The following is a 25,974-nucleotide window of genomic DNA, read 5'->3' on the forward strand; positions in this document are numbered from 1 at the left end:
TCTGTCTGGTTTCCAATGTTGCACACACAAACACACACACACACATACACACACATAAACAGGGTGTGCTGTCCGTCAGACAGAACACCCTGTTCCTCGGGATTGGTTTGACCTTCCCTGGCTAACTCTCTTGCCACTTGCCACAGGACTGTCGTCTTGTCCTTAATTGCCACTGAAAAAACAAATATATCCTTACCTTCTTTCCAGAACTGTCCACGAGTCCAGAGCTCTTTTAATAAACTCGGCCAGCCAGCGAGGAGAGAGAGAGAGAGAGAGACGCTAACTGTTTGCTCAGCTGCTTCAATTTAACCCTCTCTCTCTTCTCTTCAGCAACTCTTGGTTCTGTCACAGGCCCCGGTTATAGAACTGCTCTGCCTGTCCTGCCTGCTCAACAGCCATTCAATAATGGGCAGAGGAAGCCACACATGACGGGTAGGAGGGAAATACAAAATGACCTGGGATATGTAAAAGGAACCTACTGTACTAGGGGCGAGAAGGGGAGTGTTGTGTAAGGGCAGATCTGAGATCAGATGATAGGTTAGTGGGTGATATATGGCTCAGTGACTGGAGGGAGGGTGGTGGAGAGGGTGTGTCAGAAGCTATCTTGGGGCTCGTAGCAGCTCAAGGGCTCTTGAACTCAGACTTGAGGATTTTGCCAGGTTGGAGGGTATTCCATAGGTGTTCTTTTATCCTTCTGTTTTTTTTTCTTGAGGGGAGTGAGTTTAATAGGCTGTAGGAGGTGGCTGATGTTTATGCGAGGGGGCGAGAGTGCAGACCGGGACAGGGCACTCTTCCTCTCTTTTCTCTCTCTTTCTTTTTCTCCTTCCCTCACTAGTCGCAGCAGCCACTCCAGACCCAAATGAAAGCCACATGTTCCCAGTTAGCGGCATGGCTGCGGCCATCTCCCTCCCTGGACCTCCCTCCTTCTCTTCGTCCCTCCATCCCTTCCCTCATTCCCTCACTCAACCCGCTGAGGCCACAGCCCACCCTGAGTGCCTTCACACATAGTTTTGAGTTATAGTTTGAATCAGAGTTTCATTATTTGTTACATTGTATTTTATTTTTTTTGGTCTGGTTGGTATCACATTGTCAAATGTCAAACAAACAAAAATTCCTAAACAAAAAAAATAAAACAAGTTGTATTCCTTACATGCTTCGTAAACAACATATGTGGACTAACAGTGAAATGCTTAATTACCTTCCTAACAATGCAGAGTGAAAGAAAATAGAGAAATAATAGAAAAGTATAACAAGTAAAAAAGGTAATAATAGATACACAATGAGTAACGATAACTTGGCTATACTGTATACAAGGGGTACCAGTACCAAGTCGATGTGCAGGGGTACGAGGTAATTGAGGTAGATACACTACATTACCAAAAGTATGTGGACACCTGCTCGTCGAACATCTCATTCCAAAATCATGGGCATTAATATGGAGTTGGTCCCCCCTTTGCTGTTATATCAGCCTCCACTGTAGTAGAATGCACAAGGTGCAATTTCGAAATTGGGTAGTGCATCACCAGTATTCCTCTTGTCATGTAAGTCATTTCATACCTTAGAGAGCTATTTATAACTAGTCAGAAATGTCCAGATCAACTAGCCCATGTCAGCTAACGTTTTTTAGCTAGGTTTTTTAGCCCATAGATATTGTTGGAATTTTTGAGTCACTCAAATATCACATGAATACACATTAAACATTGGCAAAGTGTATAGAATTGCAAGAAAAAGAGCTATAAACCTGCAAAATGTTCTCTCCGTCTTTTTTATGTCTTAAAGGGGCAGTTTTGTATTTTGAGACGGTCTTGAATAAGCTAAGTAGCCAATAGGCAGAGGGTAGCATAATTTGTCTGTTTCTCTCTAGTAATGGTATGGGAATAATAATGTTTTGTTTTTTTGTAAAGTGGTTTCTTGCATCAAACAACACAACATTTTCAGTCACCTCCTTGTCTGAAGGACAAGTGGATACACAGGTGAATGTCAAGCCCTGGATGTTTTTTTCAAAAGTCTCATGGAATGTAGGCATACATTGAACACAGCACATTTGCTGCTGCTGACAGAACAGCTATTTCCGTGTTAAAATGTTATGGGATGCATTTTTCTACATTGTTTTTGCTGGTAGGCCTACATTATGATCAAATAGCCACCGCAGACTACTTGGCCACTGTTAAAACTGTAACTTAAAGTTGCTACAGCCTCAGTGGTCACAGTAAATGTGCACCGGAAGTTGAAAATAATTTTCACAATGTTCAAGTTCAGCAGACCTGAAATTTGCTCAGTGCTGAAAATAATTAGAGGGAACATTGGTCTAAACCATTCACTTTCGAGAGAGGTATAAAATCCAAAAGCTGCATTAAATTAATTGGCTAAATGCCATACTAATTTCTAAATATAAATATCCATGTTAAAAGTGTACCAAAACTCGGTGTAGAGCAATGACTTGAAGGAAGGTGGAAAAAAGTTGTCATCGCAAGGACAAAAACCGAGAGTGAAAATAAGTTGTTTGACCAAATAAACTTTAAGATTGGATGCAAACATCAACTGAATGCTCTCCTCAAAAAATGCAATAGGTTTGAATTTTACAAAAACAAATATTTTTTTCATACAATTCACCATTTTTCATTTACATTAAAAAAAATTAAATAAAGTTAATTATCTCTATACTCTCTACACTCGCCAGTTTTAGCTTTAGCCAGCACCATCTTTAGATTAGCCTTAACGTCGGTAGCCCTGCCCCCTGGTAAACAGTGTATGATCGCTGGGTGATTCGTTTTAAGTCTAATACTGCGGGTAATGGAGTCGCCAATGACTAGGGTTTTCAATTTGTCAGAGCTAATGGTGGGAGCCTTCGGCGTCTCAGACCCCGTAACGGGAGGAGTAGAGACAAGAGAAGACTCAGACTCAGACTCCGACTCGCTACATAATGGGGAAAACCGGTTGAAAGTTTCTGTCGGCTGAATGAGCGACACCGGTTGAGCATTCCAACAGTATTTCCCTCCAGAAGCCATGAGAAAGTTGTCCGGCTGCGGGGACTGTGCGGGGGGATTTATACTAACGTTACTATCTATACTTACTGGTGGCACAGACGCTGTTTCTTCCTTTCCTACACTGAAATTACCCTTGCCTAACGATTGCGTCTGAAGCTGGGCTTGTAGCACAGCTATTCTCGCCGTAAGGCGATCGTTCTCCTGTATATTATGAGTACAGCGACTGCAATTAGAAGACATCATGTTAATGTTACTACTTAGCTTCGGCTGTTGAAGATGTTGACGAACCATGTCCAGATAAAGCGTCCGGAGTGAAAAAGTTGAATGAGGGAAAAAAGTTGCGATGGAAAAAAGGAAAATAAAGTAAAGTTGGCAGCAAAAACGCACAGGAAAATGACTCTTCTGTCTCGGGATAAAACGTCCGGGGTGAAAAAGTTTAACGAAAAAAAGATGAGTGAGGACAAAACTAAAAAGTTGGTAAATTTGTTGAACACAGAGATTGATTAAACGTTTATTAAAAGTAAAACGTGAATAGTTTGGCAGGTAGCCAAGTAGCAACAAACAGCACAGCAGCACGGAGACAATGCGGAAGCGAGTTGACATTTGTGGAATGCTAGCATCAACATGTGGACACAAATGCAACTGACGGCCATTTAGAATTCTAGAGGCAGAATGTGGGACTATGATGTACAGGGCTGAAAGGCGGTTTATAAAAGTGAATATGTATTTTATTGATATTCTTTATTGATATCATGTCATTACTGGAGGGACCTTTTGTAGATTGCTAATATCAGTCTGTAAAAGAGACCGTTCATTTACTGTTCTCTTTTGCTTGTCGTCACAGGTCAGGTTGTACTTCTATTTCCGAGTCAAGAACTACATGTTCACTGATGTTGTCGTTCTATTTGAGATATAAACTGAACAAAAATATAAACGCAAAGTGTTGGTCCCATGTTTCATGAGCTGAAATAAAAAATCCCAGAAATGTTCCATACGCACAAAAAGCGTATTTCTCTCAAATTTGATTTACATCCCTGTTAGTGAGCATTTCTCCTTTACCAAGATAATCCATCCAACTGACAGGTATGGCATATCAAGAAGCTGATTAAACAGCATGATCATTACACAGGTGCACCTTTACATTTTTACATGGGGACAATAAAAGGCCAGTCTAAAATGTGCAGTTTTGTCACACAACACAATGCCACAGATGTGCATTTGGCATGCTGACTGCAGGAATATCCACCAGAGCTGTTGCCAGAGAATTGAAAGTTAATTTCTCAACCATAAGCTGCCTCCAACGTAATTTCAGAGAATTTGGCAGTACGTCCAACTGGCTTCACAACCGTAGCCCACGTGTAACCACGCCAGCCCATGAACTCCACATCCGGCTTCTTCACCTGCGGGATCGTCTGAGACCAGCCACCCGAAAAGCTGATGAAACTGTGAAGGATTTCTGCACAAACTGTCAGAAACCGTCTCCGAGACGTTCATCTGCGTACTCGTCATCCTCACCAGGACCTGACTACAGTTTGGCGTCGTATCCGACTTCAGTGGGCAAATGCTCACCTTCAATGGCCACTGGCACGCTGGAGAAGTGTGCTATTCACAGATGAATCACAGTTTCAACTGTACCGGGCAGATGGCAGACAACGTGTATGGGGTTGTGCGGGCGAGCGGTTTGATGGTGTCAACGTTGTGAACAGAGTGCCCCATGGTGGCAATGGGGTTATGGTATGGGCAGGCATAAGCTACAGACAACAACCACAATTGCATTTTATCGATGGCATTTTGAATGCACAGAGATACCGTGATGAGATCCTGAGGCCCATTGTCATGACATTAATCTGTCGCCATCACCTCATGTTTCAGCATGATAATGCTTGGCCCCATGTCGCAAGGATCTGTACACAATTCCTGGAAGCTGAAAATGTCCCAGTTCTTCCATGGCCTGCATACTCACCAGACATGTCACCCATTCAGCATGTTTGGGATGCTCTGGATCGACATGTACGACAGTGTGTTCCAGTTCCCGTCAATATCCAGCAACTTCGCACAGCCGGTGAAGAGGAGTGGGACAACATTTCAGAGGCCACTACCAACAGCCTGATCAACTCTATGCGAAGGAGATGTGTCGCGCTGCATGAGGCAAATGGTGATCACACCAGATACTGACTGGTTTTCTGAAAACTGTTGATTCTGATGTTTGTTCAGTGTTTTTGCGGTGATCAGACCAGCAAATGAAGGGTTTAGCGTTATAGTATGTGCACCAAGTCTTCTGTTCCCCGTGAGAGAAACTTGAAAGGAGGAGTAAATGTTCAAGGGAATTCATGAATCCATTGCGGCATGGCATATAGGAGTAGGAATTAACATAATATGCCATGATGGCCCATTTTCTTTCTCTTTCTCTCTCTCTCGCTTTTGTTTTTCCTCTCTATCTCCAATCCCTGCCTCTCTTTTCCATCTCCTTCAAGCCCTTCCTTTACATCTCTATCTCCAAGACCTCCCTTTACGTCTCTCTTTTTCTGTCTCTCTTTATATTATTTCCTTTACATCTCTCTCGATTTCTTCTCTCTATCTCTCCCTCAATTTTTTTTCTCCAATACCTCCCTCCCTCTCTCTCACTTTCGCTCACCCCCTTCACTCTATTTCTCCATCTCTCTCTCACTCTTTCTCTCCCTCTCTCTTCACTCCCTCTCCCTCTCCACCTCTCCATGCCTACTGGCTGTTCTGGGCTCTCCCTAGCATTGACACTGATGTCTAGTGACATTCCAACCAAAGCCTGCTAAACCCTTGGGCCTCTGACAACTTCTGGTCACACTGTCCCAATCTATCACTAGGTGTGTGTGTGTGCGTGTGTCCTGTAGATATGATTATGCAAGCATACATTGCTGATTGCTCACATGTGATGACTGTGTGTGTGTGTGTGTGTGTGTGCGTGTGTGTGTGAGCGGTGCTTGTCTCTTTGTATAAGTCTGGTTGGAGCCAGAGGATGTTCTCTGCCTCTATACCCCTCGGAGAGGTGACTCCAGTGCTCACACTCGCTGACCAGCGCATGAGGCTCTGCACAACATGCAAGACTCTTATGTCAGCTGTTTGTGTGTGTGTGTGTGTGTGTGTGTGTGTGTGTGTTTCCTATTTTGTTGCCTTACAACCAGGAAATTAAAATGGATTTTTGGGGGTTTGTATCATTTGATTTGCCCACTTTGAAGATGCAAAATATTTTTTTATTGTGAAACAAACAAGAAATAAGACAAAAAAACTGAAAACTTGAGCGTGCATAACTATTCACCCCCCCCCCCCCCCCAAAAAAAAAAAATGAATACTCTGTAGAGCCACCTTTTGCGCAGCAATTACAGCTGCAAGTCTCTCTGGGTATGTCTCTATAAGCTTGGCACATCTAGCCACTGGAATTTTTGCCCATTCTTCAAGGCAGAACTGCTCCAGCTCCTTAAAGTTGGATGGGTTCCACTGGTGTACAGCAATCTTTAAGTCATACCACAGATTGTCAATTGGATTGAGGTCTGGGCTTTGACAAGGCCATTCCAAGACATTTAAATGTTTCCCCTTAAACCACTCAAGTGTTGCTTTAGCAGTATGCTTAGGGTCATTGTCCTGCTGGAAAGTGAACCTCCGTCCCAGTCTCAAATCTCTGGAAGACTGAAACAGGTTTCCCTCAAGAATTTCCTTGCATTTAGCGCCATCCATCATTCCTTCAATTCTGACCACTTTCCCAGTCCCTGCCGATGAAAAACATCCCCACAGGGGATGGTGTTCTTGGGGTGATGAAAGGTGTTGGGTTTGCACCAGACATAGCGTTTTCCTTGATGGCAAAAAAGCTAAATTTTAGTCTCATCTGACCAGAGTACCTTCTTCCATATGTTTGGTGAGTCTCCCACATGGCTTTTTGCAAACACCAAACGTGTTTGCTTATTTTTTTCTTTAAGCAATGGCTTTTTTCTGGCTACTCTTCCGTAAAGCCCAGCTCTGTGGAGTGTACGGCTTAAAGTGGTCCTATGGACAGATACTCCAATCTCCGCTGTGGAGCTTTGCAGCTCCTTCAGGGTTACCTTTGGTGTCTTTGTTGCCTCTCTGATTAATGCCCTCCTTGCCTGGTCCGTGAGTTTTGGTGGGCGGCCCTCTCTTGGCAGGTTTGTTGTGGTGCCATATTCTTTCATTTTTTTATAATGGATTTAATGGTGCTCTGTGGGATGTTCAAAGTGTCTGATATTTTTTGATAACCGAACCCTGATCTGTACTTCTCCACAACGTTGTCCCTGACTTGTTTGGAGAGCTCCTTGGTCTTCATGGTGCCTCTTGCTTGGTGGTGCCCCTTGCTTAGTGGTGTTACAGACTCTTGGGCCTTTCAGAACAGGTGTATATATACTGACATCATGTGACAGATCATGTGACACTTAGATTGCACACAGGTGGACTTTATTTAACTAATTATGTGACTTCTGAAGGTAATTGGTTGCACCAGAACATATTTAGGGGCTTCATAGCAAAGGGGGTGAATACATACAGTGGGGAAAAAAAGTATTTAGTCAGCCACCAATTGTGCAAGTTCTCCCACTTAAAAAGATGAGAGAGGCCTGTAATTTTCATCATAGGTACACGTCAACTATGACAGACAAAATGAGAAAAAAATATCCAGAAAATCACATTGTAGGATTTTTAATGAATTTATTTGCAAATTATGGTGGAAAATAAGTATTTGGTCAATCACAAAAGTTTCTCAATACTTTCTTATATACCCTTTGTTGGCAATGACACAGGTCAAACGTTTTCTGTAAGTCTTCACAAGGTTTTCACACACTGTTGCTGGTATTTTGGCCCATTCCTCCATGCAGATCTCCTCTAGAGCAGTGATGTTTTGGGGCTGTCGCTGGGCAACACGGACTTTCAACTCCCTCCAAAGATTTTCTATGGGGTTGAGATCTGGAGACTCCAGGACCTTGAAATGCTTCTTACGAAGCCACTCCTTCGTTGCCCGGGCGGTGTGTTTGGGATCATTGTCATGCTGAAAGACCCAGCCACGTTTCATCTTCAATGCCCTTGCTGATGGAAGGAGGTTTTCACTCAAAATCTCACGATACATGGCCCCATTCATTTTTCCTTTACACGGATCAGTCGTCCTGGTCCCTTTGCAGAAAAACAGCCCCAAAGGATGATGTTTTCACTCCCATGCTTCACAGTAGGTATGGTGTTCTTTGGATGCAACTCAGCATTCTTTGTCCTCCAAACACGACAAGTTGAGTTTTTGCCAAAAAGTTATATTTTGGTTTCATCTGACCATATGACTTTCTCCCAATCCTCTTCTGGATGCACTCTAGCAAACTTCAGACGGGCCTGGACATGTACTGGCTTAAGCAGGGGGACACGTCTAGCACTGCAGGATTTGAGTCCCTGGTGGCGTAGTGTGTTACTGATGGTAGGCTTTGTTACTTTGGTCCCAGCTCTCTGCAGGTCATTCACTAGGTCCCCCCGTGTGGTTCTGGGATTTTTGCTCACCGTTCTTGTGATCATTTTGACCCCACGGGGTGAGATCTTGCGTGGAGCCCCAGATCGAGGGAGATTATCAGTGGTCTTGTATGTCTTCCATTTCCTAATAATTGCTCCCACAGTTGATTTCTTCAAACCAAGCTGCTTACCTATTGCAGATTCAGTCTTCCCAGCCTGGTGCAGGTCTACAATTTTGTTTCTGGTGTCCTTTGACAGCTCTTTGGTCTTGGCCATAGTGGAGTTTGGAGTGTGACTGTTTGAGGTTGTGGACAGGTGTCTTTTATACTGATAACAAGTTCAAACAGGTGCCATTAATACAGGTAATGAGTGGAGGACAGAGGAGCCTCTTAAAGAAGAAGTTACTGGTCTGTGAGAGCCAGAAATCTTGCTTGTTTGTAGGTGACCAAATACTTATTTTCCACCATAATTTGCAAATAAATTCATTAAAAATCCTACAATGTGATTTTCTGGATTTTCTTTTCTCAATTTGTCTGTCATAGTTGACGTGTACCTATGATGAAAATGACAGGCCTCTCTCATCTTTTTAAGTGGGAGAAAGTGCACAATTGGTGGCTGACTAAATACATTTTTTCCCCACTGTATGCACGCACCACTTTTCCATTATTTATTTTGTAGAATTCTTTTAAACATTTTTTTTTTTCATTCCACTTCACCAATTTGGACAATTTTGTGTATGTCCATTACATAAAAAAAAAAAAAAAACATTTAAATTACAGGTTGTAATGCAACAAAATAGGAAAAACGCGTGTGTTACCTGTGCTTACATGCATTATTTCCAATCTTGTATCCCATGTATTAGCATACTATAATATAATAATGCATATAATAATAATAATAATATAATGCTCTATACTATATAAAGGGTTACCTTGGATGTCTGAATACCATCTTCCATTTCACTTGCCATCATCCCTACTGTATTTACAAAGGAATACGCATTTGAAATAGTAATATACAGTAGGAAAAGAACAGGCTTATTTCCAGCACATTCCTTCAATACTTCCTTCAAAGTTCCAAATGCCTTTTCGTTATGTAACAGGATAACGTCCATCGAAACAGCGCTCTTGATCCGTGTGCCGCAACCTTGTCAGTTTTGGTCGAGGTATTCCCACGGCCTTGAGTAGGTCACAAGACATTAGCCTGCTGAGCTACCTCTGCTTTCATCACCACATCACACCACCGTCTCACCGACAAGAAGGGATGAGCGAGAGAGAGGAAAATAAAAAAAGAGGAGTGCTCTGTCTCATCAATTTACAGTATTAGGCTGCACTTGTTCAAAGTATTAATGAATTACGTTGTAAGCTACACAGCTGCAGAGTTCTTTTGAACCCTTTTCCAGTGTGTATATGTGTCCATTCTCATCAGAGTTTTGACAGAGTTTCTGTAACTCTATACAGAGTAGAAAATTAACATTGGGGTGAAATATTAGGAATTTCACTCTACCCTGGAGTGAACTATTGATTATTCCCCCATCCCTTTCAACCTTGTGTACTAACAACTACAATAAACACAGTACAGTATATGTTTTCAATACTTTAATCCCTGTAAGGGTTGGTGTGAGGTGTGACCCAGGTGCGGTGCAGGATAGACATTAGGCAGTAGGCAGAGATGGTGAAACAAGGATCTTTACTGGTGGTCCCAAAACCAGGATATAAAACAACGGACTTAACGCGATAACATAAAGGTGGAGCAAATAAATCTCAAAAAACAGGCTGACAGCCAAAATACGAAATAGTAACTACGACTGAAATAATAAAGAAACAGGGAGAACACTTCTCAAGTATCTGTACATACTTCTCTGATCAGACACTGATTAGTACTGCTGAGCATAGAGAAACAAGCAGAGAAAACTGAGCAAGGGAACACAGGGAAGTGAGGGCATAAGTACACAGGTGAACAGGTAGACACAGGTGACACCAATAGGATCATGATTAGTCCAGACTCTGAGTGAGAAGGTGCCTAAGGTTGTCGGAGGAGGACACCTAGTGGATCGCTCCAGAACTGCAACCACCTCCTGTAACAAATCCCCAACCAATACACCACATTTAACTCAAGCATTACCTTGACTGACAAAAATACAAATACTTTGGTATATCAGTTTACAAATGTACAAGTCACACAATGTGACAATAGGGCACAAAATGTGTTCTTTCATTAGAATATTAAGAAAACTTCCTGACATAAGGTCTATGATAAACCAGGTCATCTACAGAAATCACAGAACAGGCAGTATACAGACCCTCCTAAAACTACTCCAGGACTACTTCCTACTGAGGATATGACGGATGCCTTTTAAGTGATTTCTAGCTAGGCTAACAAATAGGATTGATGGTCCCCGCCAAGTAAATCTAGTTAGCAACTGGCGCTAGCGTGGCTGATTGTTAAGTAATGAATTACACTTTTAATTTCACACACCAAATATCAGTTCAACCAACATCAGCGATTGCAAAATACTGTTGAATATAATGCTGTGAAAAAGTATTCGCCCCCTTTCTGATTTTCTCTATTTTTGCATTTTTTTGATACTGGACGTTATCAGATCTTCAACCAAAACTAAATATTAGATAAAGGGAACCTGAGTTTACAAATAACAACAAAAACAAAAAATATACTTATTTTATTTCTTTAATTAACAAAGTTATGCAACACCCAATTCCCCTGTGTGAAAAATCAATTGCCCCCTTACACTCAATAACTGGTTGTGTGCCACCTTTAGCTGCAATGACTGCAACCAAATGCTTCCTGTGGAGGGATTTTGGCCCACTCTTGCATGCAGAACTGCTTTAACTCAGCGACATTTGTGGGTTTTCAAGTATGAACTGCTCGTTTCAAGTCTTGCCACAACATCTCAATTGGGATTAGGTCTGGACTTTGACTAGGCCATTCCAACACTTCAAATCTGTTGCTTTTTAACAATTTTCATGTAGACGTGATTGTGTGTATTGGATCATTGTCTTGCTGCATGACCCAGCTGCGCTTCAGCTTCAGCTCACAGACTGAGGCCTGACATTTTCCTGTAGAATTCTCTGATACAGAGCAAAATTCATGGTTCCTTCTATTAAGGCAAGTCGTCCAGGTCCTGAGGCAGCAAAGCATCCCCAAAGCATCACACTACCATGCTTGACAGTAGGTATAACTGTAGAATGCAGTGTTTGGTTTTCGCCAGGCATAATGGGATCCATGTCATGAAATCTTGGACGATCTGAAAAAAAGTCAACAAATTAGTTTTTCACAAAACATATTATTTTTCTATGTTCTTTTGAAATCAACATGATGAAAGTAGTAAAAATAAAGAAAAACCCTTGAATGAGTAGATGTGTCCAAACTTTTGCCTATACAGTACCAGTCAAAAGTTTGGACACACCTACTCATTGCAGGGTTTTTCTTTATTTTTACTATTTTCTACATTGTAGAAAAATAGTGAAGACATCAAAACTATGAAATAACACATATGGAATCATGTAGTAACCAAAAAATGGAGGTAAGGCAATAAATAGGCCATAGTGCAAAATAATTACAATTTAGTATTAACACTGGAGTGATCGATCTGCAGAAGATGATGTGCAAATAGAGATACTGGGGTGCAAATTAGCAAAATAAATAACAATATGGGGTTGAGGTTGTGGGTGGGCTAATTACAGATGGGCTGTGTACAGGTGCAGTGATCGGTAAGCTGCTCCGACAACTGATGCTTAAAGTTAGTGAGGGAGATAAGAGTCTCCAGCTTCAGAGATTTTTGCAGTTTGTTCCAGTCATTGTCAGCAGAGAACTGGAAGGAATGGCGGCCAAAGGAGGTGTTGGCTTTGGGGATGACCAGTGAGATATACCTGCTGGAGCGCATACTACGGGTGAGTGTTGCTATGGTGACCAATGAGCTAAGATAAGGCGGGGATTTGCCTAGCAGTGATTTATAGATGACCTGGACCCAGTGTGTTTGGCGACGAATATGTAGTGAGGGCCAGCCAACGAGAGCGTACAGGTCACAATGGTGGGAAGTATATGGGGCTTTGGTGACAAAACGGATGGCACTGTGATAGACTACATCCAATTTGCTGAGTAGAGTGTTGGATGCTAATTTGTAAATGACATCGCCGAAGTCAAGGATCGATAGGATATTCTGTTTTACTAGCGCATGTTTGGCAGCATGAGTGAAGGAGGCTTTGTTGCGAAATAAGAAGCCGATTCTAGATTTAACTTTGGATTGGAGATGCTTAATGTGAGTCTGGAAGGAGAGTTTACTGTCTAACCAGACACCTAGATATTTGTAGTTGTCCACATATTCTAAGTCAGACCCGCCGAAAGTAGTGATTCTAGTCGGGCGGGCGGGTGCAAGCAGCGTTCGATTGAAGAGCATCCATTTAGTTTTACTAGCGTTTAAGAGCAATTGGAGGCTACGGAAGGAGTGTTGTATGGCATTGAAAGTTGCATGGGCAAGTTGCAGCGGAGGGTGCAGAGCTGGTGGCCGGGGTCGGGGTAGCCAGGTGGAAAGCATGGCCAGCCATAGCAAAATGCTTGTTGAAATTCTTGATTGTCATGGATTTATCGGTGGTGACAGTGTTTCCTAGCCTCAGTGCAGTGGGCAGCTGGGAGGTGCTCTTATTCTCCATGGAATTTACAGTGTCCCAAAACTTTTTGGAGTTAGTGCTACAGGATGCACATTTCTGTTTGAAAAAGCTAGCCTTTGCTTTCCTAACTGATTGTGTATATTGGTTCCTGACTTCCCTGAAAAGTTGCATATCGCGGGGGCTGTTCAATGCTAATGCAGTACGCCACAGGATGTTTTTGTGCTGGTCAAGGGCAGTCAAGTCTGGGGTGACCCAGGGGCTATATCTGTTCTTAGTTCTGAATTTTTCCTCTACTGACGGAATGAGGTCAATATCCATCCAGGATACCCAGGCCAGGTCAATTAGAAAGGCCTGCTCGTTGAAGTGTTTTAGGGAGCGTTTGACAGTGATGACGGGTGGTTGTTTGACCGCGGACCCATTACGTCGCAACAGGAAGCCCGTTGAAATGACATCAGACGATTACGTCGGTAGACCAGTCGTGATGGATCGGAGGGGCTCTGTGTCAACACTAGGAGGTCCCGTCCGGTTGACAGAGAGGTAGATAGCCGGGAGATGGGCCTGGTTCGAGGCTAGCTCAAGGCTAACTGGTGCTTGTTTCGGGACAGTGGTGATTAGCCAACAACAACAATAGCCATTCGGTTGCAGCTAGCTAGTTGCGATGATCCGGTGTTAAGTTTGAGTGATTCAGTGGTTCCAGCAGAAAATCCGATATGCTCTGGGTCGATAGCGCGCTGTGGAGACTGTGCAGACTGGCTGATAATTGTCCAGGCTAGAGCTGGCTGGTAGGTAGTGCAGGTCACGGACAATGGTGAAGACCGCTAACGGTGGCTAATAGCAAGTAGCTAGTTAGCTGGCTAGCTGGCTAGTTTCTACATAAAAAGGTATAAAGAAATAATAGAATCTGTTCCACATTGGGTGAGGCGGGTTGCAGGAAAGTATATTTAGTTAAAGGATGGAAAATGAGATTGAGAAATATATACGAAAAAGACAAACAAAGACAAAAAAAACAGGCTATTTACACGAGGACACTACAGAATACACGACCGCACTGCTACGCCATCTTGCCTTCTTAAAAGTTAATTTGTGGAATTTCTTTCCTTCTTAATGCTCTTGAGCCAATCAGTTGTCTTGTGAAAAGGTAGGTGTGGTATACAGAAGATAGCCCTATTTGGTAAAAGATCAAGTCCATATTATGGCAAGAACAGCTCAAATAAGCAAAGAGAAATGACAGTCCATCATTACTTTAAGACATGAAGGTCAGTCAATCTGGAAAATGTCAAGAACTTTTAAAGTTTCTTCAAGTGCAGTCGCAAAAACCATCAAGCGCTATGATGAAGCTGGCTCTCATGAGGACTGCCACAGGAATGGAAGACCCAGAGTTACCTCTGCTGCAGAGGATAAGTTCATTAGAGTTACCAGACTCAGACATTGCAGCCCAAACAAATGTTTCACAGAGTTCAAGTAACAGACACATCTTAACATCAACTGTTCAGAGCAGACTGTGTGAATCAGGACTTCATGGTCGAATTGCTGCAAAGAAACCACTACTAAAGGACACCAATAAGAAGAAGAGACTTGCTTGGGCCAAGAAACACGAGCAATGGATATTAAACTGGTGGAAATGTGTCCTTTGGTCTGGAGTCCAAATTAGACATTTTTGGTTCCAACCGCTGTGTCTTTGTGAGACACGGTGCGGTTGAACGGATGATCTCCGCATGTGTATTTCCCACCGTAAAGCATGGAGGAGGAGGTGTTATGGTGTGGGAGTGCTTTGCTGGTGACACTGTCTGTGATTTATGTAGATTTCAAGGCGCACTTAACCAGCATGGCTACCACAGCATTCTGCAGCAGTACGCCATCCCATCTGGTTTGGGCTTAGTGGGACTATCATGTATTTTTCAACAGGACAATGACACAACACACCTCCAGGCTGTGTAAGGTCTATTTTACCAAGAAGGAGATTGATGGAGTGCTGCATCAGATGACCTAGCCTCCACAATCCCCAACCTCAACCAAATTGAGATGGTTTGGGATGAGTCGGACCGTAGAGTGAATGAAAAGCAGCCAACAAGTGCTCAGAATATGTGGGAACTCTTTCAAGACTGTTGGAAAAGCATTCCAGGTGAAGCTGGTTGAGAGAATGCCAAGTGTGTGCAAAGCTGTAATCAGTGCAAAGGGTGGCTATTTGAAGAATCTCAAATATAAATATGATTTGTTTAACACTTTTCTGGTTACTACATATTTCATAGTTTTGATGTCTTCACTATTATTCTACAATGTAGAAAATAGTAAAAATAAAGAAAACCCTTGAATGAGTAGGTGTTCTAAAACTTTTGACCGGTAGTGTATATATATATATATATATATATATATATTTGACAAAACAAATGGCCGCTCCCATTGGTCAGTGGGTGCTCTGGTCAGTGGGTGGCCTCCATAACCTCCCGTTTCAGCCTATGACAGGGGAAACACATGACTCCTGGGAGGCACAGCATCTACCTGGAGGTAACTTGGTCGCCTGTGTTTTGAAAAACGTGTGAGCCAAATCGAGGTATTTGGGGGGAATGCGCACGATGGAGGTACTGTCTGGACTTTCCACCGTGGTTGTACCAACGGAAACACCGAGACACCTACCCTGACAGTCTCGCGACCACCCCGTGAGAACCCTCTGTGGCCATGAAAAGGTGGGGCTGTGGAGTGCTAACCAAGGAATACCTAATACCACAGGGAAAGCAGGAGACTCAGTAATAAAAAAAAATGATTCGCTCGCGATTAGTCTCGTGGGTAACCATAGTGACTGGTGCTGTAACTTCTCTAACAAACCCGGACCCTAATGGTCGACTGTCAAGTGCTCTGATGGGGAGTGGAATGGATAGGGGACCCAATGAAATGCCTAGACTGTGCGAAAATGACCTGTCCATAAAGTTTCCAGCTGTGCCTGAATCTACTAGCGCCTTACACTGGGGAACTACACTGTAATCAGGAAAGTGGATGGGTGGGGTACAGTGTGCAGCAGAGGGCTCTGAATGGGTGTGGGCGTTCGATACCTGGGGTGACGTAAGAGTGCCCAGCCTGCCGCCTCCAGACCCAAAGGAACGCTAACGACATTGTGCGGTGAAATGTCCTCTCGTACCACCAGAGTGACACTGGCGCTGTCGTCCTCCGCTCTCTCGGATCGGCGCTCACCCAGCTCTATCAGCTTGTGATCCGAGTTGGGCGGGGTTGGAACGGGCAGACCCGTTCCAGGACGTCCTCTGTCCGCCAGCAGGTTGTCCAAGCAGATGGCCATGTCCACCAGTTGCGTGAAGGACAACATGGTGTCCCGGCAGGCTAGCTCCCTTCGGACGTCCTCCCACAGATGGCACCGGAAGTGGTCGATGAGGACCCGCTCGTTCCACCCAGACCCAGTTGCTAGAGTCCGGAACTCCAGGGCAAAGTCCTGCGCGGTCCTCGCCCCCTGCCTCAGGTGGACCAGCCCCTCGTCCGCCTCTCGACCCAAGGGCGGGTGATCGAAGACAGCCCGAAAGAGGCGAACAAACTCCCCATAGTTGTCCAACGCGGCTCCTCCTTCATTCCAGACCGCGTTGTCCCACTCCAGGGCTTTCGCCGAGAGGCAGGAGACGAGGGCGGACACCTTTTCCCGCTCCGATGGGGCCAGGCTGATGCTGGAATAATAGAGCTCCAGTTGGAGGAAGAATCCCTGGCAGAGAGCAGCTGTCCCGTCGAAATCCCGTGGTTGGGATATATGGATCCCTCTGGGTGCTGGGGTGTGGTTGGCTGGATCCGGTCACCCAGCTCGTCTCGACAGATCGGGTCCTCTCTTCTCCAGACGTTGGACGACCAGGAGAACCCGATGCATTGCTTCTCCCAAGCTGGCTAGCATCGTTGAATGCTCCTGGACCCATGCCACAACTCCAGGCATGCGCTCCTCTCCCGCTGACTCCATAGCGGGTGGGTGATTCTGTGATGGGTGATTTGAAGGAGTCAGGCGCTGGAGGGTAAATCACAGAATACAGAGTTTATTCCGGGATACAGAGTTACACAGGATAGCGTCAAACAGTCCAGCTCGCAAAACAGGCGCACTGGAACAAAACAGGCACACAGGGAAAATATACCCCGGCAACACAAAATACACGGATCTCAACCGAGCTACTCTCTCCTCACATTAAACAATCACCCACAAGGACGAAGGGGCAGAGGGAACACTTATACAAGTACTAATGAAGGGATATGAACCAGGTGTGTGTAATAGACAAGACAAAACAAATGGAATGATGAGATGAGATGTGGCAGTGGCTAGAAGGCCGGTGACGACGAACACCGAAGCCTGCCCGAACAAGGAGAGGAGGCAGCTTCGGAGGATGTCGTGACAAGACCCCATTTCAGCCGTGCGCAATTGGCCGACCCCAACCATTTTAAAGGAGGTGCAGCGCTTTATTGGCTTTGCCAATTACTATCGGAGGTTTATCCGGGGCTTTGGCAAGGTTGCAGCTCCCATCACCTCTCTGTTGAAGGGTGGGCCATCCCGGCTCAGCTGGTCTGCTGAGGCTGACAGGGCTTTCAGTAACCTGAGGGCTCTGTTCACCTCAGCCCTAGTAGTGGCCCATCCCGATCCATGATTACCGTTCATAGTGGAGGTGGAGCCGTCCGAGGTAGGGATAGGCACTGTCCTATCTCAACACTCAGGCACGCCACCCAAGCTCCGCCCCTGTGCCTTCTTCTCTAAGAAGCTGAGCCCGGCGAGCAGAACTACAACGTTGGTGATCGAGAGCTGTTGGCTGTTGTTAGAGCCCTGACTCCATGGAGGCACTGGCTCGAGGGGGCGAAACACCCTTTCCTCGTCTGGACTGACCACCGTAACCTTGAGTACATCCGGGCAGCGAGGAGGCTGAACCCTCGCCAGGCCAGGTGGGCCTTGTTCTTCACCCAGTTTGATTTCACGTTGTCATACATACCAGGTACTAAGAATGTGAAGGCAGATGCACTGTCACGGCTATACGACACAGAGGAGAGGCCCATAGACAACACCCCCATACTCCCGGCCTCATGCATTGTGGAACCTGTAGTGTGGGCGGTGGACGCGGACATAGAGCAGGCGTTTCGCACAGAGCCATCTCTACCTCAGTGCCCAGCTGGGCTGCAGTACGTGCCATCTCTTATCCATTGGGCATACACGTCCCCCTCCTCCGGTCACCCAGGTATCAGCCGTACAGAGCACTGCCTGACCGGGAAGTACTGGTGGCCTACCTTGGCTAAGGACGTGAGGGTGTATGTCTCCTCCTGCTCGGTGTGCGCCCAGAGTAAGGCACCTAGGCACCTCCCAGCGGGTAAGTTACATCCCTTACCAGTTCCACAACGGCCATGGTCTCACTTGTCAATTGACTTCCTCACTGATCTTCCCTCTCTCAGGGTACCACCACCAACCTGTGGACCGCTTTTCTAAAGCCTGCCGCCTCCTTCCTCTGCCCAGTCTCCCCATGGCCCTGCAAACTGTGTAAGCCCTGTTTACTCACATCTTCCGGCACTACGGGGTGCCATAGGACATAGTGTCTGACCGGGGTCCCCAGTTTACATCCAGGGTCTGGAAGGAGTTCATGGAACATCTGGGGGTCTTGGTCAGCCTGACCTCTGGATTTCACCCCGAGTCTAATGGGCAGGTGGAATGGGTGAATCAGGATGTGGGTAGGTTCCAGCGGTCCTGCTGCCAGGACCGGCCGGGGGAGTGGTCGGTGATTTTGCCATGGGCCGAATATGCCCAGAACTCTCTCTGCCACTCCTTCACTAACCTATCCCCATTTCAATGTGTTTTAGTGTTAGGCCTACTGCTGCTAGGTAGCTCTCTCTCTGCTCTCCCCCTCCCCTCTGTCTGTTCTTGATTGCAGGAGTGAAGTCTGGTGTGCGGGAGTCAGGGTTCCAGCTGCAGCTCATTCACCATAATCACCTCAGCCTTAAAGACCCGGTCAAACTTGCCACTCATCATCAGATCATAGTCAAGACGACCATGTTAGTCTTGCTGCTGACTCAACCTGCTTGTTTTCGCTCTTTGTGTTTTTGGCCTGTTCTATTTACATTTCTCCTGTGCCACAGATTATTGGAACCTGACTCCTGCCTCCGCTTCACTCCTGCCACCACCATCCCGCTTACCACTACTGGTCTTCCCTTTTGGACTCACCCCGGACACTAGGACGTTACGGTACCACTCCTGCTCTGAACCTGGATCTGTTACCCTCCCTGTAGACCTGGACTTGCTCTTCCCCCTATTTTTGGAAACCTAACAATTTTACTTTGTAATAAACCTGTTAAACCTTCTCTGGCTCGGTGTAGTTGTCTGCATTTGGGTTCATATCCAGTTAAATCGTGACATTTAGGTTATCAGCCGGTCCTAGCACCATGACATCAGAGCCAGACCAAAGCTCCTGCAGTGGATAACTGGTTTCGGCGCACAGAGGAGACGTGGAACGCTGCCCACGTCCACCTCCAGCGCACCGTGCTTCGCCAGAAGGCAACGCTGACCGCCACCGCAGTGAGGCCCCGGTCTTTGTACCGGGTGATCGGGTCTGATTCTTGACCCGGAATCTTCCCCTCCACCTGCCCTGCCGGAAGCTGAGCCCGCGGTTTGTGGGGCCATTCAAAGTCCTGAGGAGAGTAAACAAGGTTACGTATAGGTTACCACTCCCTCCTGATTAAAGTATTAACCCCTCGTTTCATGTGTCTCTCCTCAGGCCGGTGGTAGCTGGTCCGCTCCAGGAGTCTGAGGTGCGGGAGGTCCCTCCGCTGCCTCTGGACATCGAGGGGGCCCCGGTGTACTCCGTCCGTTCCATCCTGGATTCGAGGCTTCGGGTGGGGGGCCTTCAGTACCTCGTGGAGTGGGAGGGGTACGGTCCGGAAGAGCAGTGCTGGGTCCCAGTGAGGGATGTCCTCGATCCCTCCCTGTTGCGGGATTTCCACCGTCACTATCGGCTCGCCCAAACTATAGTTTTGGCAAGTCGGTTAGGACATCTACATTGTGCATGACACAAGTAATTCTTCCAACAATTGTTTACAGACAGATTATTTCACTTATAATTCAATAATTGTTTAAAGGCACAGTCAACTAAGTTGACTGTGCCTTTAAACAGCTTGGAAATTTCCAGAAAATTATGTCATGGCTTTAGAAGCTTCTGATAGGCAAATTGACATCATTTGAGTCAATTGGAGGTGTACCTGTGGATGTATTTCAAGGCCTACCTTCGAACTCAGTGCCTCTTTGCTTGACATCATGGGAAAATCAAATACTGTGAACCATCAGATCCTCCTCTCCACCCTCTCCGAGCTGGGCATCTCCGGCGCGGCTCACTCCTGGATTGCGTCCTACCTGACCGGTCGCTCCTACCAAGTGGCGTGGCGAGAAGCTGTCTCCGCACCACGTGCTCTCACCACTGGTGTCCCCCAGGGCTCAGTTCTAGGCCCTCTCCTATTCTCCCTATACACCAAGTCACTTGGCTCTGTCATATCCTCACATGGCCTCTCCTATAATTGCTACGCTGACGATACACAACTAATCTTCTCCTTTCCCCCTTCTGATAACCAGGTAGCGAATCGCATCTCTGCATGTCTGGCAGACATATCAGTATGGATGACGGATCACCACCTCAAGCTGAACCTTGGCAAGACGGAGCTGCTCTTCCTCCCGGGGAAGGACTGCCCGTTCCATGATCTCGCCATCACGGTTGACAACTCCGTTGTGTCCTCCTCCCAGAGTGCGAAGAGCCTTGGCGTGACCCTGGACAACACCCTGTCGTTCTCCGCTAACATCAAGGCGGTGACCCGATCCTGCAGGTTCATGCTCTACAACATTCGGAGAGTACGACCCTGCCTTACACAGGAAGCGGCACAGGTCCTAATACAGGCACTTGTCATCTCTCGTCTGGATTACTGCAACTCGCTGTTGGCTGGGCTCCCTGCCTGTGCCATTAAACCCCTACAACTCATCCAGAATGCCGCAGCCCGTCTGGTGTTCAACCTTCCCAAGTTCTCTCACGTCACCCCGCTCCTCCGCACACTCCACTGGCTTCCAGTTGAAGCTCGCATCTGTTACAAGACCATGGTGCTTGCCTATGGAGCTGTGAGGGGAACGGCACCTCTGTACCTTCAGGCTCTGATCAGTCCCTACACCCAAACGAGGGCATTGCGTTCATCCACCTCTGGCCTGCTGGCTCCCCTTCCTCTGCGGAAGCATAGTTCCCGCTCAGCCCAGTCAAAACTGTTCGCTGCTCTGGCACCCCAATGGTGGAACAAGCTCCCTCACGACGCCAGGACAGCGGAGTCACTCACCACCTTCCGGAGACATTTGAAACCCCACCTCTTTAAGGAATACCTGGGATAGGATAAAGTAATCCTTCTACCCCCCCGCCCCCCCCCCCCTTAAAAAAAATAATAAAATAAAAGAAAATAAAACAATTTGTAAAGTGGCTAACCCACTGGCTATAGGGTGAATGCACCAATTTGTAAGTCGCTCTGGATAAGAGCGTCTGCTAAATGACGTAAATGTAAATGTAAATGTAAAATCTAAAGAAATCAGCCAAGACCTCAGAAAATAAATGTGTAGACCTCCACAAGTCTGGTTCATCATTGGGAGCAATTTCCAAACACCTGAAGGTACCACGTTCATCTGTACAAACAATAGTACGCAAGTATAAACACCTCAAGACCACGCAGCAGTTATACCGCTCAGGAAGGAGACGCGTTCTGTCTCCTAGAGATGAATGTACTTTGGTGCGAAAAGTGCAAATCAATCCCAGAACAACAGCAAAGAACCTTGTGAAGATGCTGGAGGAAACAGGTACAAAATTATCTATATCCACAGTAAAACGAGTCCTATATCCACATAACCTGAAAGGCCGCTCAGCAAGGAAGAAGCCACTGCTCCTAAACCACCATAAAAAATCCAGACTACGGTTTGCAACTGCACATGGGGACTAAGATCGTATTTTTTGGAGAAATGTCCTCTGGTCTGATGAAACAAAAATAGAACTGCTTGGCCATAATGACCATCGTTATGTTTGGAGGAAAAAGGGGGTTGCTTGCAAGCCGAAGAACACCATCCCAACCGTGAAACACGGGGGTGTCAGCACCATGCTATGGGGGTGCTTTGCTGCAGGAGGGACTGGTGCACTTCACAAAATAGATGGCATCATGAGGATGGAAAATTATGTGGATATATTGAAGCTACATCTCAAGACATTAGTCAGGAAGTTAAAGCTTGGTCGCAAATGGGTCTTCCAAATCGACAATGACCCCAAGCATACTTCCCAAGTTGTGACAAAATGGCTTAATGACAACAAAGTCAAGGTATTAGAGTGGCCATCACAAAGCCCTGACTTCAATCCTATAGAAAATGTGTGGGCAGAACTGAAAAAGCGTTTGTGAGCAAGGAGGCCTACAAACCTGACACAATCACACCAGCTCTGTCAGGAGGAATGGGCCAAAATTCACCCAACTTATTGTGGGAAGCTTGTGGAAGGGTACCCGAAACGTTTGACCCAAGTTAAACAATTTAAAGGCAATGCTACCAAATACTAATTGAGTGTATGTAAACTTCTGACCCACTGGGAATGTGATTAAATAAATAAAAGCTGAAATAAATCATTCTCTCTACTATAATTCTGACATTTCACATTCTTAAAATAAAGTGTTGATCCTAACTGACCTAAGACAGGGAATTTTTACTAGGTTTAAATGTCAGGAATTGTGAAAAACTGAGTTTAAATGTATTTGGCTAAGGTGTATATAAACTTCCGACTTCAACTGTACATTAGCACTCATTTTTTTTAACGTACCCTCACTCTGCGATTTTAACACTTGTGGATTTAGGTCTGTGTGCTTATAGATCATTCCTATTTCCTTTCATCTCGGCAAGGCCAAACAAGATGAAATCCAATGTTTTATAATTTTTCTAGTTCAAAAAACGAAAATTGGATATCAACCTCGTTTTCTCGTTTATGGTTTCCAAATTGGGCATCGAGTAGCAGAAAACAAATAACGACTAAATGTATCACATTTTTCTTTTTTCTTTTTGTTCATACCTGGAAGTACACGCCTCCTAATATAATATTCACAGCGCATAGCAGGTGTTTCTTTACAGTCTGGGTTGAGCTGCAGTGTCAGCAGCACCGAGAAAGGGTTAGACATTTGTATGAAAGGAAGATAAAAATAGTAATGCTAGCTAAGATGCTTAACTTATCATGAAGTTAGCATGCCAATAGAACGAACTCAACAACAACTGAACAAAGTTGGCTTGCACTACCTGGCTAGCTTTCATTAGCTGGCTAATGTTAATGCTGACTAGCTAGCAAGCTGTAGCCCTACCTGGCTACTGGCTATAATGCTAGCTAGTAGTAGCTAGTAGAAGTAAGTTAGTCCCTCGTGCTAGCTAGTAGTAGCTAGCTAGTGGAAGTAAGTTAACATTAGTCCCACAACCTGTTACAAGATGAAGCGGCCCTGCCAGAGGTACCTGCTGCATAAAGGTGAGATTTCTACATTACTTTCTGTAGCTAACTTAGCTTTATCTTCTGTCTGGCTGGTCCTTATTGACTGAGTAGGGTAATAATTAACTGCAGTTAAATTGTTACCTATCTGGCACATAGCATAGCTATTTCTTACACATTCAATACAACAATATCCAGTTAAGCTGCAGTCAATGCTGATATTGTGTGTGTGTGGGGGTTCAGAATGTGCCCGCAGGAGAAGGACACAGTATGGCATCTGAGCAGATCATCATGAACTTCATCCAATTACATCAGGCTATACAGTAAATTAAAATTAGCATTTTTATTGGTGTGGGTATAATTCACAAACCTCCTTTCCTTTTTACTGAAAGGCAGATGTAGACAAGGCATAATGGTGAGGATAGTACATGAATTGCTATGACAATTGGCCTACTTTTCTGAATGTATACTGTGGATCTCTTCTCCTCCCCTATCATCTTGGCGATCTCAACACAGAGTTACAGGGTCAGGGAGTTAGAGGGCTAATCCTTAGGGCGAAATCCCGACCATCCAGCAGACCCAATCTGGTGAGATTTGCATTGAAGGAAGACAAAAAACGAAACAAACAAAACAACAGCAATACACTTCTTCATATATCACTCGATACACATCCTTCATATATCACTAGAGGTGGGGAAAACTTCAATCCATTTGGAGTAACTGTCAACCATTACCAACATATATTTCTTCATTTTATAGGCAGGCATGTGACCAATTTGCATATTTACCAAAGGGCCCCAGGGGACTGGTAAATCCCCCTTTGGACACATGACTCACATCATGATTCATTCGTCCCAAAAAAACAACAACACTGCCGGTTAAATAAAAAATCTACGAATTACAATAACAAATCAAATTAGAATTACAACTCTTGATAACTCCATAAGGATATAATTGTATGCCATAAGGTAATAGTAAAATAAACTAGAGACAGGTTTCCCTCATTCAGGGGCAGTGCTACATTTAAATGTCACGCAATGTCTCTAGCCTTTCTAGTGAGGGTGATCAGCCCTTACCAGGAAGTCAGAACAGAGGTCAGAGGTCATTCAACTCCATTAAATGAGTGTTTCTTTCCCTTTACTTTCCCTGTACCTCAGACATTATTTAAAGACATTTCTTATCAAGAGAATTGACATGTGTGCAACCAAAACTTGGACAATAGATACTTCAGAAAATGTCATTTGTGTACACTTTAAGGTGCATCCATTCTAACCCATGAAAACCCAACTAAAACCAAAATGAAAAGATCCCACACAATAAATCAAACACAGTATTAACACCACTAACAAATATTCAAAACAGGTGGGTTGTTTGGGTGCTGGCGTGTGTGGTAAAACGTAGGGTAAAAACAAACAAAATGGCCAGGCCTTACTTAATTTGGGAGCTCCCTTCTACAGGATCGGTGTCCCTATACCGGGAAGGTTGCTGCTCAATATGCAATATGTGACTAGAATGGCGTTGTAAACAACAGCCAACTTTCCGGGACATAGACATGTCTTATATGGGCAGAAAGCTTAAATTCATGTTAATCTAACTGCAGTGTCCAATTTACAGTAGCTATTACAGCTTAAAAAAAAGACCATGCTATTGTTTGAGTATAGTGCACCTTTATACTGTATAGTACACAGTCACGATAACTGCTCTCCTAAGGCACCTGCTTCAGGAAGCCTTTCAAAGGGAGAGATACAGAATCATTGGTAAACTTGGTAGCGGACATTCATCAGTCCTGGAAGAAAAAAAACAACATGCATACTTTATGCATCTAAATTTGACTATGACCTCTCCAGCTTGCTGTTAATAAAGAATGATTCATTTAAGATTGACTTCAGGTGTCCCTGGTGGTAATTTCCACAACAATACCTACCACCTTTCAGGGGGGCTGATAATCAATGATATGGAGAAAGACTGATACTACCTGATTACTGATTCCCCCCACACTCTCTCTCCCTCTCTCTCATTCACAGGACCATTCACACAGTTCAGTCACTCAGCCCTATCCAGAAGCTCTGAAGGTCCTACACTACTTTCTCCTACAACACGCTGATGACAGTTGTCGTCGGGTGAGGTTGTGTCTCTCTCTGGCGGGAGGTAAGCTTGGCTTATATATATATATATATACATAGTTTGGGCTTTGTCGAGTAAAGCTTAAACTATGTATTTAGATTGTAGTTAGGTATTGTAGGTAGTTATCGTGGGTTGTTGTATGTAATTATTGTAGGTTAGTATTGTATTCGGCTGAGCCCGGTGAAGAACGAAGCTAGCTAGCTAACCCACTACCTGGACTAGCTAGCGGGTACCTACTGGTAACTATTTGCAACTGTGGATAGTTGTTTCAAGTACCTGTAATTACGCCAGCTAGCTGCCTACAAT

The sequence above is a fragment of the Coregonus lavaretus genome (genome assembly GCF_964263955.1).
Source record: "Coregonus lavaretus genome assembly, chromosome: 24".
In the NCBI taxonomy this organism is placed as follows: Eukaryota; Metazoa; Chordata; class Actinopteri; order Salmoniformes; family Salmonidae; genus Coregonus; species Coregonus lavaretus.